General features: G+C 45.6%; 1 protein-coding gene across 4 annotated transcripts in view; it reads left to right on the top strand.

Annotated features, from left to right (window-relative positions):
* The window catches only part of GRK5 (G protein-coupled receptor kinase 5), a 232,938-nt gene that overhangs the window by 24,548 nt on the left and 188,048 nt on the right, over positions 1-20,342 (top strand). Inside the window, exon 2 of one of the 4 annotated variants that reach the window (XM_042855317.2) lies at positions 153-213. The exons of the other annotated variants lie outside the window; for them this stretch is intronic. The gene's annotated coding sequence lies outside the window, so the exon portion shown is untranslated. The remainder of the gene's footprint in view (positions 1-152; positions 214-20,342) is intronic. 4 annotated transcript variants of the gene reach the window in all.

The raw sequence follows: 20,342 nt of genomic DNA, 5'->3' as shown, positions 1-20,342 counted from the left end.
CAGGATGTATATCTAGATTGATATGGTAAAAAAGTACAGATTAAAAGGTAAGTATGTGCAAAACTATTTCCTCTCATACTTTCCAGCCAAAGCCTGCGTTCATGATTCCATTGACCCTTTAAAGCCCAGAGCATTTTCCTGCATTTCTTTAGGCATTTGGTGATGAGGACATTTCCTGCAGGGGAAAATAATCTGAAGATCAAGTACAGACAGGTAAGTAAAGGATGCTTGGTTTTAACCTGAGAATATGAGCCTGTTCCTGTAGCTCTTAACTTTATTACCTGAGTAGTCCCATAACTTCAGAATGGGATGTTACCATCAACCTCAAAGGGATAACTCGTGTGTAAAGTTACTTGTGTGAAGGTGCTTTATGAAAAGGCCCTATAGCTGTCATTTCATTGAGGGAATGATCCATAATTCTTCCTATTTTAGGTACTTATCTGGTCGCTATCACCAGAGTGTCTGAGCACCTAACAGTCTGTAATTTGTTCATCCTCGCAACACCCCTGTGTTTGAACAAGACAACCAATCCCGAATTATGGTTTGCCATGAAATCTGCCATGAGGAGGTGTATTAAACAGGCTTCTTTATTTGTGACATAAATTGTTGAAAGTGAACATTTTCCATGAATGAAGGCCTGGTTGCTATATAATGTAGCATCTTGTTAACAAGAATTCGGGCACCAGTATCCTATCCCACTCAGAGGAAACAGTCTCTTTTTCATTCAGTGTACACATTTTTGAAGCTCCTTAACCCACCTGTTTATAAATGATCCCACAGCCTCTGCTTCTAATCCCAAATGTGCCTAAAAAATGGTAGTCTGATGGGAAATGTGTAGCTGTAATAGATGTGCTGCTATGCCCTGTTGAATTTAGTTGTAGTGTTTATTTGATGACATGGAGAAAACAAGCAAATCGCCAAGAAAGCTCAGAGCTGCCTGGGACACTCCCTTTTCTCCTATATACACACAGTGCATTGGTATATACACAACTGACACTAGTGAAATATAAACATTTTTTTTCCATAAAGGAAAAGGTCTTATAGAATTTTAATGATAGTGTTTTATAGAAATTATTCTAAATATCTATGGAATTTAATAGGTAAATATCTCTATAGTGAGTTTTTGGTTTTTGTTTTAACCAGGGGCCTGTGCATTCTGAAATTCATGAAGTTGACTGCAGGATCTAAGATTGCATTAAAACTATAAATTTCTAATCGTATATGGTTATGAAAGAAACTTTCCAAACTTGAAAAGGGGGGCACCTGATGCAGGTTATTCTGCCTGAGTTTTCATAGAGCCTGAAATAATAGGTCTGAGACATGTGAATTGCTCCCCATTCATTCCAACAGAGACTTAACTTTGAAATCTACTGATGTCAGTTAAAATGTCAGTATTGTCAGCAATTGAATTTTTGATCAGGTCAGCAGAAATAACCAGCTAATGTTTATGCCACAGTCCCAAACTTCCTCCCACATCTTTTCAAGAGCCCAAAACTCCAGCTATCCTCTACCCTGCTACCAAAAACCCCAGGTTGTCTCCTACTAAGCTATCAACACAACCAGCTTCCCCACTGAGAAATTCTACATTGCAATTATGTGTTTTCAATACAAGATTCTTCAGCATGTTGAAAATACAAATTTTGGAGCAGCACAAAACAAGTTGATTTTAATATAAAATAGAACAACACAAGGGTAAGGCGAAGATAAAAAGGGGAAAAAACAGGCAAAGTCATGTTTGGGGTCTACTATAGACCCCTGAATCAGGAAGAGGAGTTGGATGAAGCAATTTTAGAACAAATAACTGAAATATTCAAAACACAGGACTGGATAGTAATGGGGGACTTTAAGTACCCAGACATGGGTGGAAAAGTAATATGGCAAAACACAGAATCCCTAGTAAGTTCTTGGAATGTATTGGGGACAACTCTTTGTTTCAGAAAGTACAGGAAGTAATGGGGGTTGGGGGAGGTGGGACAGCCGTTTCAGACTTGATTCTGACTAACAAGGAGGAATTGGCTGCAGAGCTGAAGGCAATTGGATGAAAATCATCATGAAATAATAGATCTGATGATTCTAAGGAAAGGAAGGAGTGAGAGCAGCAGAATAAGGACAATGGACTTCAAAAATACAGACTTTAAAAAATTTGGAAAACTCGAAAAAGACTCCATGGGAAGAAAATCTAAGGCCTGCCAGACGAAAAAGGTTGGGGACCACTGATCTAAGGGATAAAGGAGTTCAGGAGAGCTGTCAGTTTTTCAGAGACAATATTAAAGGCACAACAGCAAACTATCCCAATGTGAAGGAAGGATAGGAAGAATACTAAGAGGCCAATATGGCTCCATCAGGAGCTCTTTAATGACCTGAAAATCAAAAAGGAATCTTACAAAAAGTGGAAACATGGACAAAGATGAGTACAAAAGAATAGCACAAGCAGGTAGGGACAAAAGCATAAAGGCTAAGGCACAAACTGAGTTATGCCTAGCAAGGTACATAAAAGGCAATAAGAAAAGGGTCTATAAATACATTAGAAGCAAGGGAAAGACAAAGGAAAGCGTAGGTCCTCTACCAAGTGGGAAAGGAAAGCTAATAATAGATGACATCAAGAAGGCTGAAGTGTTTAATGCCTATTTTGCTTCAGTCTTCACTAAAATGGTTAATTCTGACCAGATACTTAACACAAGATTAACAACAAGGGAGAAGAAAAAGACAAAATAGAGAAAGAACAGGTTAAAGGACACTTGGATAAATGTAGACATAGCCTTAGATGTATTCAACTTGGCAGGGCCCAATGAAATTAATTCTGGGGTTCTTAAGGAAGTAGCTGAAACCATCTCAGAACAGTTAGCAATTATCTTCAAGAACACATGCAGGACGGGTGAAGAGACTGGAGAAGGGCAAACGCATTACCTATCCTTAAAAAGAGAAACCAAGAGGACCTGGGGAATTATAGAACAGTCAGCCTAACTTCGATACCTGGAAGAACACTGGATATTTGTAAGCAGCTAGAAGATAATAGTGTTATAAGGAACAGCCATCATGGATTTGTCAAGAACAAATCATGCCAAACCAACCTAATTTCTTTCCTTGACAGGGTCATTGGCCTAGTGGATGGGGGGAGGGAGCAGTAGATGTGAGAGATCTTGATTTTAGTAAGGCTTTTGACACAGTCCCACATGATATTCTCATAAGCAAACTAGGGAAATATGGTCTGGATGAAATTACTATAAAGTGAGTGCATAACTGGTTAAAAGATTTTACTCAGAGTAATTATCAACGATTTGCTGTCAAACTGGTAGGGGTTATCTAGTGGGATCCTGCAGGGGTCAGTCCTGGGTCCAGTACTAGTCAATATTTTAATTAATGACTTAGATAGCAGAGTGGAGAGTGTGTTTATAAAATCTGTGGATGACATCATGGTGGGAGAGGTCTCTTTGGAGGAGAGAATTAGAATTTAAAACAACCTTGACAAATTGGAGAATTGGTCAGAAATCAACAAGATAAAATTAAATAAAGATAAGTACAAAGTACTTCACTTAGGAAGACAGGAAATCAAATGGGGAATAACTGCTGAAAACGATCTGGGAGTTATAGTGGATCACAAACTGAATATGAATCAACAGTGTGATACAATTGCAAAAAAAGCTAATCACATTCTGCAGTGTATTAACAGGAGTGTCATATATTAGGCACGGGAAGTAATTGTTCTGCTATATTTGGCACTGGTGAGGCCTCATCTGAAGTAGTGTGTATAATTCTAGATGTCATGCTTTAGGGAAGATATGGTCAAATTAGAGAGAGTCCAGAGGAGAGTAACAAACATGATAAAAGGCTTAGAAAACCCAAGCTGTGAGGAAAGGTTAAAAAGAGTTCTTTTCTTGAGAAAAGAAGACTGAGGGGGAACCTGATAATAGTCTTCAAATATGTTAAGGACTCTTACAAAGAAGACAGGGATCTCTTGTTTTCCATGTCCACTAAAGGTAGGAAAAGATGTAATGGGCTTAATCTACAGCAAGGGAAGTTTAAGTTAGATATTAGGAACAACTTTCTAACTATAAAGATAGTTAAGTTCTGGAATAGGCTTCCAAGGGAGATTGCGAAATCCCCGTCATTGGTGGTTTTTAAGAACAGGTTAGACAAACAACTGTCAGGGCTGGTCTATGTTTACTTGGTCTTGCCTCAGTGCAGGGGGCTGGACTAGATGACCTTAAGGTCTCTTCCCGACCTACATTTCTCTGATTCCATGCATTATTCATTTTCATATTTAATTCAATATAGATCTCCATTTTGGGGGTGGGGGGGAGGGAGGAGGAATCTGTAGCTGCCACAGAATCTCCAGTTTGCTACACAGGAATGCTGCAGAATCCAGAGGCCTGGATTTAGGAGAAGAAAATAATGTTTATTAAGGAGAGAAATTGATATAAGGGAGGGGCCATGCAAATTACACTAGTTCCTTACAGTTTCAAACATACCTTTGTGTGTGTGTGTGTGTGTGTGTGTGTGTGTGTGTGTGTGTGTGTGTGTGTGTGTGAGTGAGTGAGAGAACTAGTGTGTTTTCTCCACGTCTGTTGAAGCAGTATCGAGTCTTCCAGTGACGTCTCCCTTGCCTTACACCCCACGGCCTAGATGCACTGCATTACAGATCCACTGGGCCAGACCCTCCTCAGCTCATGTAAATGAGCTTAGCTGCACAGAAGCCAGTTGAGCCTGTACTGTTCTGCCCCCAATGAAAAGCTCTGGCCCTCTGGTATTTCCCATGAGGACTTGGTCACCAGAAGTACCTGTCTATGGCTGTGGGGAAAAGGGGTGGACTCCCTCTAGTGGTGGATTTTTGAATCTTTCAGTTGAAGGATAGAGAAGCTTTATCCCGTTTCTCTACAGGAAAGTACTGTACAAAGAGAACATGCTTTTCCTCTACAAAAGGATGCCATGAAAATCCAGGAAGGCCTTTTTCCTCTTCTTTCTTGACTTTGCTGCTTAAATAGCCTGTTGCGCATTATTTTGCTAACTCCATATGCCCTCAGACACTTTCCAAGCCAATGTTCCCTGGCATGCCTTTCAGCAGACCTCTCACACGTACCACATTACATATTTGGGATCCAAATGGCCCCTTCCTCCTGCACACGCCTTGACCACTCTCTCTCTTGCTTCCCTGTGACCCCTGAAATGCTGACTCATGGAAGCAAGGCTAGGGGAGCACTCTGCCCATGATACAGACAATATGTTGTTTCCAGCTGCTGGCTCAGGGAGTTTTTGTTGTCCCTCATTATACTTCCTTGCCTTTCCTTCTAAAGACCAGCGTGTCACAGCGGAGTCCTTTCCTGGCAGGCTCAGAGCTGTGCCTTTCAGCACCAGACTCACACACGCATTCCTTTACAACTCACTTACCTCCTTTCTCTCTCAGCCTAAAATAACCCTCCACTTACTTAGGGGCTCGGCTATACGCAAGACCAAGGTCATTTGCAATTACAACTGTTCCATTCCTTTTTGCTTCTCTGTGGAAAATAACTGTATGGCTGTCCCTTCATATTCTGTCCTTTGTTCCCTCTTCCTTAGCTATATGTTCTGAGCCAGTAACAAACGGTATAACTTAATCATGCAATTTATTTCTACAAATGACCTCTTTTCCCCCCTCCATAGCGTTTCTAGTCAGGGATGCCTCATGTTCCAAGGATGGCAGGCTAGGTATATTAACTGTGATGTTTGGAACATGACTATACTTTTAAGTTTTATTTTGGGGAAAATATTACTTGCTTCAGGGTACAAAAAGGATTGACTGGCTTATGCAAACCATGGAGAAGATGGCAGACCCTCACCATCCCCGGCTTCAACGTAACCCCAAGTAATTGCCCTACCTACTGTGATGGCATAACTTGGAGTTACAAGGAGTAGGGACTATTGAGGCAAATTCCTGTTATATCTTCTCTCCATATTTTTTAAGCTGTGCATAGAAGGGACCAGATCAAAGCCCACTTGAAAAACTTCCATTGACTTCAGTGGGTTTTGAATCAGGCCCATGATGACTGAAATCTGCATCTGTTGATGTGTTAGTCAAGACAAAGTCACAAAGGCTGTGATAGTAGCATTTCAGATAATAGAGTCTACAGCACACATTAATGAAAAGCTAAATTGGAGAGGTGATTTGATGCAGAACACTCTCTCTCTTAATGATTCTGAAAAGTATCTTTGCATGGTGTGCAAGTGAGAACGAACTAGAGCTCAGAAAATCTCTTCTCCCTTCCCATTATCTAGCAGGAAAAGCTCCTTCCAACTAAGTGTGCTGCATTGAACTTCCTTTGCTGCCTTAGTTTTTGGAGATGTTTCAATATTGGCAAAGACTGGGTGACATTATCCTGGGAAGCTTGGTAAAAGTTCTATTTTAAATGGGGGACAAGGTGGGTGAGGTAATATCTTTTATAGGACCACTTTGTAGCTCTAATATCCTGGGACCAACACAGCTATCACAACACTGCCTGTTTTAAATGGTGCATTTTAGCTAACTATCAGTCTACACCAAAACAATGAACCTCGAACCCCTTTCCTATGCAGCCCACAATTTAAACAGATGTTTGCCAGTGTTGTGTCTCAATGTGTGAGCTGGGCTAATACATGGGGCCTTTGGCTCTTTTAGTATCTGATGTTATTGGATTCCTAGCTCTGCGGGACGGCTCCCATTGCAGCCCTCAAGGTTTTGGGTTTTGATGCATAGACGAAGTGTCCTTGCTTTGGAATGCTTCTCCTCTCAGTATATGTACCACTAGATTGCAACAGGGGAAATGGAGAGAAGGTCACCAAATAGTGATGGATTCTTGGGGGGGGGGGGGGGGAAGGGAGGTCTTCCCAATCTGTGTGAAGAGGAGTCATGCAGATTTAATTAAGAAATAAGCCACACCAGAATATACATGATGGGGCCTTAATGCATTTAGTTGTGTGTGACAAATAACTCACAAAGGCACCAGTGGCCAAGTTACATGCACTTTCATGTGTCTGATTGTTCTGTTTTTTAAATACACTCTACTGATAAAGGTTGGGGCTTTAACAATATTTTCCTTAGAAAATTCAGAGTGTTTTAAATGTCACTGTGCCAGAAAAAAATAACTTCCTGGGAAAGAAAACAAATTTATTACTCTCAAGAGTAAAAGTCATTTTTGTATCACTTCCTTCTACCTTCTGGAAACAGATCTGCTCAGCTGTGTGTCCTAGATCCTACAGAGCACTGCTAATAGACATTCTCCTTGAGCTCAAGATGTATGGGCAGTAGGAGTTTTTCTATACCTGATGTCACTAGTAAGTCCTGTGTGGCCTACCAACAAGGGTGAAAAATGCTTTCTGCCATGTTTGTTGTACTGTAGCATATCATTACTGGTAAATTCATGGAGAAAAAGAAGGTTGGCGAAAGATTATCTTGCTGGCACTATAATGATCTTCAGTTCTGTGACATACCTTCAGGAGACATGTGCCTCCACCAAAACCATCTAAAATCCAGTTGTGAGTTAGCCGCTCATGGCCCGATCAGAACATCCCGAAATTAGGGAAAGATTGGATCTAGGGTGTGGGTCTTAACTGTGCATGCTTTGTGAGCTGGTGCATACTCAGCACATAGTTAGAAATACCCAATCAGCTAATCAGAGTTTAGTTTGGGGCAATAACTGACCAAAGCCTAAGTGAGATGGGAGTCACACACATCCAGACAGACACGTGCGTAGAGAGATGAGGTGCCCAGTCAGTGAGACGATGTACAACGTGATATTTTGTTCCAGACTTTCCAATGAACATAGTTGCAGAGATCAATGCAGAGGAGATACTGGGAGGTGGGGGTGAGGGATAGGGCAGGGAAGTGAAATTGTAGAGAAATACAAACTCAAAGTGAATAAACACTGAACAATAATAATACCATATTATGTGTACACACAATATAATGTCAAGTATCAGAGGGGTAGCCGTGTTAGTCTGAATCTGTAAAAAGCAACAGAGGGTCCTGTGGCACCTTTAAGACTAACAGAAGTATTGGGAGCATAAGCTTTCGTGGGTAAGAACCTCACTTCTTCAGATGCAAGATTCTTCTCTGAAGAAGTGAGGTTCTTACCCACGAAAGCTTATGCTCCCAATACTTCTGTTAGTCTTAAAGGTGCCACAGGACCCTCTGTTGCTTTTTACACAATATAATATTACTGTGGAATATTATTTAAATAGTGATTGCAAACAATGCCTGAAACCACTTGAAACTTGCTAAGTAGGTTTATCCTTCAGCATGAAGTTTATCCTCCTCCACAATTCCTCTGCAGCTGCTCTGACCCCCACTCACTCCTTGAGTCTCTCCACTGCCGCCTTCTCTCTTATTGCTTCAGACTCATATTCCTCATTCTTTCCCATGAGGTCCAATGTAATCTTGCCCCGCCCCATGGCTCTTCTCTGTTACCTCTGTGCTCTATGCTCATGTGTATCCTTCTCCCACTGCCTGCTTTGTGCCTGGTGTCACATTGTTCCTGTGCCTGGCAGAGTTTTCCTGTCGCCCCAGACTCTGCCAAACTCGGTCTCTTACCTCCTTCAAACACACCTACAGTCTCTCCTCCTTTCTTCTTCTCAGCAATCCCCATTCTCGCCTTTACCTGCACTGTTGTCTCCAATCCCTTTGTAGTGTTCTGGTTCTGTTCCTGTTGTAAGCTCTTGGGGCAGGGAACATCTCTGCAGGTGTTCTGCAAAGCCCCTCATAGGTTTAGGGCACCTCAAATGCTTTATAATAAGTGCTATTTGTGAACCTTTCACGCTCACCTGGACTGCACCTGGTTCTTCATTGAAGCTATAAATAGTTACTTTGAGGTGGGTGGACTTTGTTGGTCATCTTTTGCAGAGTATTGGGTCCATATAGGAATTGCCATACTGGATCAGACCAATGGTCTTTCTCTGACAGCGAGCAGTACCAAATGTTTCTGCGGAAGGCATAATACCTCCATAAAGGACAATTCTGCAATAACATATCTATGGGGAAGTTTCTTCCTCACCCAAACAGGAAGTGGCAGAACAGGTGAAACTTGATTAGTTGGACTGAGCGTCGCTTTAAGATTTTGGTATTCTCTGAACCCCAAACCTAAGGCATGCCAACACCCCCATCTAACCCGATGATGCCTATACGGCCAGACTGAGTCCCGTAAAGATCTACAGCTGAGCCCAAGTCAAACAACAGTGCAAAACAATATATTTCATTCTGGGCAAAGGGACTGTGGAAGCAGCAAAGACTGTTTTGAGCTTGGCATTTCAGTTATCTGCAAAAGGATATCCTGCCAGAAATGTTTGGTGACATATTTGTCAAAGGGAGGCTTAAGCCAAGATGCTGTGGCTGCTGTTGTATTGAGCACAGTAAGAAAAAAAATCTGCAAAATATGCGTGCAAAAACACAGCCCTTGTTAAAGAAATAAGGAGCTGTTCCCAAACACAGATACATTCAAGATACAGCTATTTTTTTTTAAATAATTTTTTAAGTATCAGGAAATTAAACAGTAAAAGCCGTAGTGTCAGCCAAAGTTAACTCTACCTAATACTTTTGGCTTGGCCACCAGACCTGGTAGGCAACTCCATGTGCTGTTAAATGCTGTTTTGATTACATTTCATGTTAAACTTAAAGGCCTTTGTGCAGGTTAAACATTCTGGTGCTTGTGTTTGACTGTGTTGCAGCAGTTCAGACTGTGTGTGTGTCACCCACTGGCCAGGGTGTGTTACAGGGTTCCCTCTGTGCAGAGGATATGATTCTGTTGCCTCCATCTAAGGAGCTTTAACCCTTTGGCTCAAGCTGTGTCAGCTGATGCTTTTATTTCGGGAGATTCCCAGTTCAATCCCTTCTGTATCAGACAAGAGAGTGGCTGTCTACCAGCACTGTGTGTGATTTTCGTTCTGTAACTTAAGCACAGCCAGGTAGAAAAGGCAAACCAGCGATTTTAGGGCTATTGCAGTGGTTTTTAACCTGTGGTCCATGGACCTCTGGGAGTCCGCAGACTGCGTCTAAGATTTCCAAAGAGGTCCACACCTCTGTGTGAAATTTGTTAGGGGTCTGCAAATGAAAAAGGTTGCAAACCACTGGGCTATTGCAATAACAGGCAAACAACTGTCCTTTACTGCAGGGGCGGGCAAACTTTTTGGCCCGAAGGCCACATCGGGTTTCGGAAATTGTATGGAGGGCTAGTTAGAGGAGGCTGTGCCTCCCCAAACAGCCAGGCGTGGCCTGGCCCTGCCCCCTACCCAACCCCCCCCTGCTTCTCACCCCATGACGGCCTCCCCCCCAGATTCCTGCCCCATCCACCCCCTCGCTCCCTGTCCCCTGACTGCCCCCCACCACCCCATCCAACCCCTCCTCTCATTCCTGATGCCCCCCACCCCCCGGGACCACTGCCCCATCCACCCTCTCGCTCCCTGTCCCCTGACAGCCCCCAGAACCCCTGCCCCAACTGCCCCCCCACCACCATCCAACCACTCCTCTCATTCCTGACGTCCCCCACCCCCTGGGCTCACTGCCCCATCCAACCATCCCTTCTCTCTGTCCCCTGACTGCCGCCAGAACCCCCGCCCCTGACTGCCCTGCACCCCCCCATCCAACTCCCCCGCCCCTTCCTGACTGCCCCCCCCGGGACCCCTGCCCCCATTCAACCCATTCCCCGCCCTCTGACCGCCCCGACCCCTATTCACACCCCGCGCCCTGACCACCACCCCAAACTCCCCTGCCCTCTATCCAACCCCCCCCCCACTCCCTGCCCCCTTACTGCGCTGCCTGGAGCACCGGTGGCTGGCAGCGCTACAGCCGTGCCGCCTGGCTGGAGCCAGCCACGCCACCGTGCAGCACAGAGCACCGGGTCAGGCCGGGCTCTGCAGCTGTGCTGCCCCAGGAGCTTGCAGCCCTGCCAACCAGAGCATTGCGCCAGCGGTGCAGTGAGCTGAGGCTGCAGGGAAGGGGGGAAAGCGAGGGAGGGGCCAGGGGCTAGCCTCCCGGGCCGGGAGCTCAGCGGCCGGTCAGGATGGTCCTGCGGGCCGGATGTGACCTGCGGGCCGTAGTTTGCCCACCTCTGCTCTACTGGATGCAATTAGAGCTGCTACCCTATGTACTCTGGGTCCTAAACGGATCAGGATTTTTCCTTGGCTTTAGAGGGAAGCCGAAAGATCTGAGTTCTGTCCCAGCTATCACCATGGAGCTTTGAGTAGCTCTGATGACAAATGTGGAATCTTAGGTGGCATATAATTTATTCCAGCATTGATTGTTTGCCAACATTAAGTCTAGGCCTGTAGCATCAAGTGCTAATTTGAAGGGCTCTGGGAGGGATCTTGGATCTGACCGCATCTCTGTGTTAATGCTTTCTATTCTGGAGGAAGGCCTGTGCAGCCTGCACCCCCTAAAAGGGAGCTGTTTGCATAGCAGCTGAGGTCTTTTTCCTCATGCTGCATGTCACATGCAGTGTTGGTACACTACACTGTGTGAGCAGTGGGATGACATACTGAAGTTTGGGGGGAAATCAGCCTGAAATTGAGATGGGGTTGAAGCATTGATGCTGTTGGCCCAAACCAGCCAGAGATCATTAGTCACTGTCTTAGGAGGAGGAACGCTCTTCGGGGATAAGTATAAAATGGAAACTAATTGCTGTGGGTGTATGGCAACTAAATATCACCTTTTTGTGCTTTCCTGGGGATATACGGTGGTTTAAGCAAGTATTCAGAAGCGTAGATGCCAAATCCTTGCCCTCTTCACCATGAAAATGTAGTGGTTTTTTTTAAAAGGTGAGTTCAGTGCAGCTGCAAAGTAGGTGAACTCACTGGACAGGTATTGGTTCCTGCTGTATGCACAGCACCTAGCCACTGCTGATATGTACGTACAATGTCAGGTCTTTTGTTACTGGCACCCAACAAATCACAAACAAGCTGTCTAAGGCCGTTCTAACTGATGTCAAAACATGGCAGCCCTCTCCTCCTCATTGGTTCAAACTAGATGCAGTTTATTGGCTGTTTTGGGGTTACTCCTTTGGTCACCAATTGTTTCTGTTCCAGAGTTTTCTAGGAACAAACAGTAACTAAACTGTCTTTCAGCCTCTTCAGGGTTTGACTGGGGTTACAAAGAGAGGAAGAGAAAACTGGGTTCATTTCACGCTTGGAGCCAATTCATTGGGAAAGGCTGTGCCTGAATCTGGCAGGACTCGAACTATCCTGGAAAGAAGAAACCACGTTGGGAATCAAAAATACAAACAGAGCAAAGTGTTCGAGCAGGACGTCTTCTGTCATGGAAACTGATGCTCCATTTACACAGCCCTGTTTTTCTTAGACCTACTCTATCTCCTGCAGGGTTTTTAAGAAAATCATAACAACTTGTTCCCACAAATGAAACCAGCAGGCAAATTCTCTCCTTGGGTGTAGACATTTCAGGCAATAGACTTCAGGGGAAGTTTTACACCTAAATCCAATGTGAAGTCTGTTAATCTCTAAAAATTGGTTAGGTTTTAAAAATAAGGGGTTTGGCTTGCTGGCTAAGTAAGGTTTAGGAAAACTGAAAGCTGCATGGCTTGCCTAGTGGTTAGACCATGTCTAGGGAAGGATGTCTACTAGTTACCATATGGACCTCGGAGATAAGAGTTTTATTTCATTCCTAAGATCTACCATTGGCTCACATTGTGATCTGTAGCAACTCACTTGGTCACTCTTTGCCTGCACTTCTCCCTCTGTAAAATGGGGTGAAAAGTACTTTCCTGCTGCCTGGAGAAGTCTTCTGAGGCGTAATAAATTTTTTATAAAGCGCTTTGAGATTCTCAAGTAAGAGTCTCTACAGAAGAACAAAATGTTAATTATTTCTGTGTAGATGATGATGATGATGATGCATGCCTCAAACTTGTGTAACCCCATGTTTATTATGGCAATCCCTGCCCTCAGTTTGGTTTCTGTACTCAGAACTACCCAGGGCCGGTGTAACCAGTAGCTGAACTAGGCGGCCTCCTCGGGCGCCAAGATTTGGGGGCGCCAAAAAGTGGTGCCCAAAAGTTTGTGTTTTTTTTTTTCTTTTCACTATTGCTCCTGGCGGGGGGACGGGCTGCTTGCGTTAGCACCTACCTCTGCAGGCGTCCTCTGCAACCGCGGGCCTTCCGCCGTGCCCCACATCACTGCCCGCCCGCGCCCCCCCGCCAGCCTGGAGCTGCCTCCTCCCGCTCCCTCCGGCTCTGGCAGTCATGGACCCCCTGCCACAGCAGCGGCTGCTGCCCAAGGGCTGCCAGCTGCAGATTGGAGCGGTGACATCAGCCTGCCTGCAGCTGGCCCTATTGACAGCAATGCAGCGGCAGGAGGGGGCGGTGCGGGGTGGGGGTGAGGAAGAGGAGACCGTGGCCACCGGTCCACCTGCAGGGGTGGATCATGGCCCTGCCAGAGGATACAGGGTTAAAAAGCTGCAAAAGTGTAACCGTCCTCAGAACGTGCCACCTTCCAAGGCTTCATCCCCCATCCATCCCTGCAGCCCTGTGGAGCAGGTAAATAAAGCTCCATTTTGGGGGAAACTGAGGCAGAGAACAGGGACGTGACTTGCTCAAGGCACCCGGGGAGTCATTGTCGGAGTCCTGCTTTGAACACAGGAGATCGAGGCTCTGCACTGGCTCAGACCCTTAGACCAGAGGCGTTCAAGCCCTGAGCTCTGCACTTGCCCACACAAGGTATTAATCTGGGATTCAGGGGCAGCACACTGCAAGTTTTCAGTGAAAAAACACGGCTGTCTCGAGCCCTTATGTCTACAAGGAAAATCTTCCAAAGGTGATGGGCGTCTAGCCGACACAGTTCTGTCTGCCTGAGTCTGCAGCCAGCCTGGGACAGCTCTAGGAAATGCGGCAGTAACTGTTAAGTCTAATTACGATACCATCAGAGCCAGATTTTCATGTAACATGGGTGACCAGTTGCGTGGTGCACAACCACTGCAAGTGTGCGAGCAACTCAGGTTAAGTGCAGCTGAACCCTGGGCAGGCTGCAGCACCCAAGAGATTTTTGTTCTCTCACTGAATGACAGAAGATGCACCAGTAACTTTACTAGGTAGAAGTTAATGACCACATTAGGGCCACATCCTCCCCACTCCCAGCATTGGGCCAACTGCCCCGAGGACCGGCTCCAGGGTTTTGGCCGCCCCACGCAGCCCCCCCCCCCCCAAAAGCCGCGATTGCGATCTGCGGTGGCAGTTCAGCGGGAGGTCCTTCACTCCGAGCGGGAGTGAGGGACCGTCCGCCGAATTGCCGCCGAATACCTGGATGTGCTGCCCTGCTCTGGAGCGGCTGCCCCAAGTACCTGCTTGCCAGGCTGGTGCCTGGAGCCGGCCCTGACTGCCCCATATCATTCTCCTGATTGCTTGTATTGTTATTGATGGGAGATCTGCTGTGTATTGAGGGGTGTATATGAACCTGCCTTTGCAGGCTCAGTCCTGGCCCAGCATTCGAAATAAATTGTCCTGAGTTTCAGAAGTACTGAGAACCCTGGAGTTCCCACAGACATCGGGGGAACCGCAGGGGCTCAGCATCTCTGAAAAGCAGTCCCAGAATGACACTGATGCCTCTGCTCTGGGTCAGAGCTCTCTGAGTAAGGGGCTTCAGCAGCAATTGGTGTGGGGCAGAGTAAAGCAACCAGGATGGTCATGACAGAGGCTGGAACTCTGTCCTCGCCTCACACCTGTGGGGAAGACAGGCCTTCAGACACCCCCTCCCGCCTGCATTGCACTTTCCAGCCTAGGAGCAAGGAACCATTTTACACCTTAGCACTGGGGGGAGCTGAAGCCCAGAATGGGGAAATAACTTGCCTGAAGTCATCCAGGGAGTTGGAGCCAGGGTGGAGAATAGAAGCCAGATCCCGACGCCCAGCTCTGTGCTCTGATCCCCAAAACAGCCCTTTCCAGATCCATGGGGGGAGGAGGGGCAGGAGGGACTCTAGCCACGTGCAGGAGACCCAAGGCCATTTATTTTCATTAAATATGTAGACTAAATAATGAAATTTAATAATTTTTCAAGCCGAATGTGTATTAATTCTAATGAACTATACTACATTATGCAGTATTCATTTTTGAAAGTTTATAATAAGCGATGCTCTGGGAGGAGGGGAGGATGCAAGGTGGAAGTTTCACCTAGGGCGCAAAATATCCTTGCACCGGTCCTGGAACTACCCATTCATATACCCGTAACAAATTACCATTTCGATTTACAGTCCCTCTGCCCCACCCTGTTGCTCTAATTTAGACCAGTTTTTAATTCGTTTAAACTGGGGCTTGACTCAGTCTCCTCTGGTAAGTCTTCTTGGGACAAGGACCATCACCCAGCAGAGTGGGGTTCTGGTCCATGCCTAGACACTATGGTAACACAAATAATAAGAATAAGAAGAGTTAAGGGCGCTTGTGAGGAAATGGCAGATGTTGAGACTCAGACTAGATGGGTGACAGTGCTGAGGTGGGGCAGGTCAGAAACGGAGGTGGCCATGGTTTTTGAGGGTATATGGATGCCGAATTCTGAGGCAATAGCCAGCAGCACAATGGTGAGAGAATGGGGGCAGATTTCGGTAAAACAACGACTTCAAGATCCTTTCTGTTAACTCCCTAACAAGTAACTATATTCTGAACTTAACCGTGAGTCAGTCAGTCAGTCAGTCTTTGAGTGTACTTAACCTAGGATGACGTTATTACCTTACAAACTTGCCATACAAAAACTATTTGTGGGCCTTTCTGGTATCCACAGCATCATCCCACATTGCACTGTTATTAACATTTTCTGAGATGTTCTTAATGGACAGACAGAGTACTGGCCATTCTATGAACTTTCCCTTGCTGTTTACTGTCATTATCTTAAGCTTTTTGACCCGTACAGTAACAGAATTAAAGTTGGGTCCAAATCAAAATATCTGGATCTAAACGCCCTAAACTTGGGGAATGTTCAGATCCAAAATTTGTGGCTTGGCTCAGACTTTAAGCAGAATAAACCAAACTGCCTGGGATTAAAAATAATTTCAAAAATTATTATTTTTTCTTTTTAACAGAGTTTAACATTTTTTTTATTTTCACTGTTTACACTGCTTCTTAGTAACCTGAAAATGCAAGACAGATTTCCCTATGGATTGTTTTCCAAATCCGTTAGTAAACACAGATTAGTTTTATGCACTTCTAATAGAGAGGAAGCCAATATACTTCCCTTTTGTTTGGTTCCTTGTGTTTTACACCAATATGGTGTGAGGAAGAATTAATACAGCTCTGAGCATAGTTTTTGTTGGCTAAATATTGGATACAAAGCAGCAGGAGGTGGATTTGTGTTTGTGCCACACAGATATGATGGTTATTATTTTTTCCTGCTTTTCATTGCCAGAGTGGTGGATATTTATAAAGATGGCTTATTTATAGTCTGGAGAACATGTTCACCATATGTTATTTTAATTTATTTTAAAGTTGTCAAGTTTTGCATACAAACAAGTTGTGAGTCCCTCTGATGCATCATCTAAAGGAGAAATTTATATCATTGAACTTTTTTTTGACAAACTTGCTCCATTAAAGACTGGAATCCATGAGGTGTTCTGAGCTCTACATTTTAAGGGAATGAGTATTGTCTGATGATTAGAGAGGAAGACTAGAATTTGAGACTCCTGGGTTGCATTCCCTGCTCAACTATTAATTATCTACTTGCATTGATGGCCTGATCTTTCAAAGGAGCTGAGCACCTACACTTCTCATTAATTGCAATGGGAATTGTAGGGTTTCAGTACCTTGACCACTAAATATTGGACCAGATCCTCAGCTGTCACAAACCAGTGTAGCTCCATTGACCAGCTTCAGTGGAGCTCTGTTTATTGACAGAAGCTGAAGATCTGGCCCTCTGTATTTTGAATAAATCAAAAACATTCCTGAACTTTGTCGAAATGTGGATCCATATTCAATCTTTACATTTTAGGTTTCTCTCAATTTTAGTTAGGATATTTATAACTTTTTTTTTTAAAAATTTAAGGGGAGTATCAGCACAGACTCAGATAAGCTTAAAAAGGCCTTAGCATCATGGTTATTCTTGTAGTGCAATACCAAAACTCTGCTGTATTTTTGACTTTCAAACTACTGAAAAATATGAATAAGAATGTTAAATGCAAGAAAAAAAAGTCAAAGGTTGGTACTTTACATTGTTAAAATGAGAGTGGTAGACCTCCACATAGACGCATTCCAGACATTGCTTTGATTTATCTTTGAAGAGAAATAATGTCCAAAGTGCATTTCCTAATATATCATTCAAATCTTCTGGTTTGAACAAAACTGCCAGGGCCTCAGGAAACTAATCTTCTCCTAAAGCTAATACTTCAATAATTCATGTCAATTTGGTATTTTAACTAGCTGGGTACGTAGAGCTTACAATTAAAAGACGAAGGTAAATTATTTTCATCCAAAGATGTCAGCTGTAATAAATCTTCACTCTTTGAAACTTGTCATGCATCAGAGGCATTGCTTGGAATTTCAGAGCTCTGAGCTGCTGTGTCATCTCACCAGCCAGGGGCACCTTAATGCCTGCCTGAGTGTTCCAATGGGCAGTAACTCTCAACTGCTCGGTTTCTTTCTCTTCACGAAGTACTCCCAACAGTGGCTCGCTTGGGCCTGCCCCATGGTTATCCTGTTTCTGGACAGTTTACACAACTGGATTTTGTCCCAGGCATTTGGTTCCTGCGGCTAACTGCTGGCATGACCTGAATGTACTTCTATTCTTTTAAATAAACGTTTTCTTAAGTATTTGGCATTGGCTGGGATCAGTTGGTGGACACAAGACCTAGCTAATCACTTTTGATGACTTGTTTTGACAATGTCCTGGCTAGTCTCTTTGGTTTAGTATGTTTAGGCTCGGATCCCCCTTTTTTATTTGTGGTTTCTGTCTGGGTAGTGTCCTTTATGTTTTCTCTTACACGAATAGAGACATGGTCTGCAAGTGTACAGATGATGACCAGTCGATGCACTGTATTTACTTGTATGGCGTTGGGAAGGATAATGACTTGATGTGAGATCTGCTTGAGGATTTTTCAAAGTGCAATATCCCAGGTCAAGCTCCTTGCAGCATAGCTGGACTCTGTTATATCCTCCTCAAGAAAGGAGTCCTTGCAGTTCAGGAGGCTAATGACTCTCTGCAGTGGAGACAGGCACTTCAGCAAAGGTCCCATCCAATAGGGCTTGAAACATCACTTTGATAGCTGTGGAGTTAGGGTTACTATACGTCCGGATTTTCCCGGACATGTCCGGCTTTTTGGGCTCCAAATCCCCGTCCGGGGGGAAATCCCAAAAAGCCGGACATGTCCGGGAACATCGGGACATGCGGGCCGGCCGTGTGGGTGCTCGGGGGCCGGGCCGGCGGTGCGGTGCCGGGCCGGGGGCCCGGGGGCCGGGCCGGCGGTGCGGTGCCGGGCCGGGCCGGGGGCTCGGGGGCCGGGGGCCCGGGGGCCGGGCCGGGGGCTCGGGGGCCGGGGGCCCGGGGGCCGGGCCGGGGGCTCGGGGGCCGGGCTGGGCCGGGCCGGCGGAGCGGGGCCGGGCCGGGGGCTCGGGGGCCGGCGGTGCCGGGCCGGGCCGGGGGCTCGGGGGCCGGGCCGGCGGTGCCGAGGGCCGGGCCGGCGGTGCCGAGGGCCGGGCCGGGGGACCGGTGGTGCGGTGCCGGTGGCCGGGGGTGCTCGGCTGGGGGCCCAGGGGCCGGGCACCGGCAGTGCTGGGCGGGCCGGCGGTGCTCGGCCGGGCCCGGGGCCGGCACCCCAGGGCCCGAGCCAACCCAGGCTGGAAACGCCGGGGGGGCCAGCCTGGGCCGCGCCTCCTCCCCCCACACCCCCCTTACCTGCTTCAGGCTTCCCGCGAATCAAATGTTCGCGGGAAGCAGGGGAGGGGGCGGAGTTGGGGCAGGGGCGGGGGCGGGGCCGGGGCCCCGTGGAGTGTCCTCCTTTTGGAGGCACTAAATATGGTAACCCTAGTGGAGTGTTCTCCATCCTCCATTGCTTGGATCCAAAGGGCCATCTTGAAGTTTTGATATGTTGAGGGTCTTGATCCATCACCCATGTGAACTCTTAGTTGTCTCCATCTAAAACTGAAGGATTGGACCTTAATTAATTCTGGACTTTTGAAAATTCTTCCTCAGAAATATGACCTCGAGTTCATGTGCAGAATGTCCTGCAGTGTACAAGCAGTACTTTTGTGGCATATGCAGGCATGTTTATTAGGGAGTGGCATAAAGCCACTGAACTGACTGCAGCTAGTGTGGTAATTTGCTGTGGTATTAGAAAAGGTCACTTTGTGCATAGTAGCATATAATTTTGATCCTGTTTATTGTGTTGTCACCATTGCATGCAGGAGTCAGAGTCCACCTGTAGAAGTCGTTTGTTTTTGTTTCTTTCCAAGAAACATCTTCTGTCAAGTCTGCTTGAAAAGTTATCCGAGTCTCCAGAATGAGAGCTCTTCTGCAGCTCATCAGCGTATTCCATCTCCCGCTCCATATTGTGATGTTACAGTATTTGGGGGTAGTACTATAGAATACTGTCATATTCTCTAAGGGCCAGGCCAAGTCCATTGTAAGACTAAAAGCTTGTGGGTTCTCCTCTGTTTAGACTGCACAGAAAACAAGATCTGTTTCTGCTTTGTATTGCATAGCTCATGAATGTATGGCCCCCCGTTTCCGTAGCATCTGGGCGCCTCACAGGAAGTTAGTGGTTTTCAACAAAAATGTTCAGGTTCTTGTCAGAATTTTTCAGTTTACAACTGAACGTCTTCAGGTTTCTGAAAACCAGAAATATATAACTACATAAAAAGGTTTGTAGAATTTCAATCAAAACTTGAAATATTTCAGTGAAAACAAACCAACCACACATTTGTTGATTCATTCGTTTTTCTGAACATTTTTAATCAGGGGGACAGTAATTGTCTGATCTGCTATAGCGATGTGACCTATCATTCAACCTACCTCTGTCTCAGTTTTTCCAGTTGTAAAATTAAGCTAATGCTTCCCTACCTCACTAAGTGCTGCGAGGCTTAATAGTATGTTGCATTTTTGAAGTGTTTTGAGATCTTCAGATCAAAAGTGCTCTAAGAGCAAAGGCTCACATTACAACACTCTCCACTTTATATAGTGGGTTAGTTTTTTTCAAAGCACTTCGCAAACCTTAACCACACCTGACCAATCCACTGTGCAGGAGTATTATACACATTGTACAGATGGAGCAGCAGAGGCACAACAAATGAGTGACTTGCCCTAAGTTGCAGCATGAACACTGGTATTAGGAATCAGAGGAGTTCCTGGATCTCGGCCTCGAGATCATGTCTTTCTCCTGTATATTGCTTACTGTGCTTTAATGTTGGATACCTCATAATAAAGGGGGC

The sequence above is a fragment of the Chrysemys picta genome, chromosome 7, assembly GCF_011386835.1.
Source record: "Chrysemys picta bellii isolate R12L10 chromosome 7, ASM1138683v2, whole genome shotgun sequence".
Classification (NCBI taxonomy): Eukaryota; Metazoa; Chordata; order Testudines; family Emydidae; genus Chrysemys; species Chrysemys picta.
The sequence above is the reverse complement of the archived record's forward strand: the minus strand, read 5'-3'. Positions and strand labels throughout refer to the sequence as shown.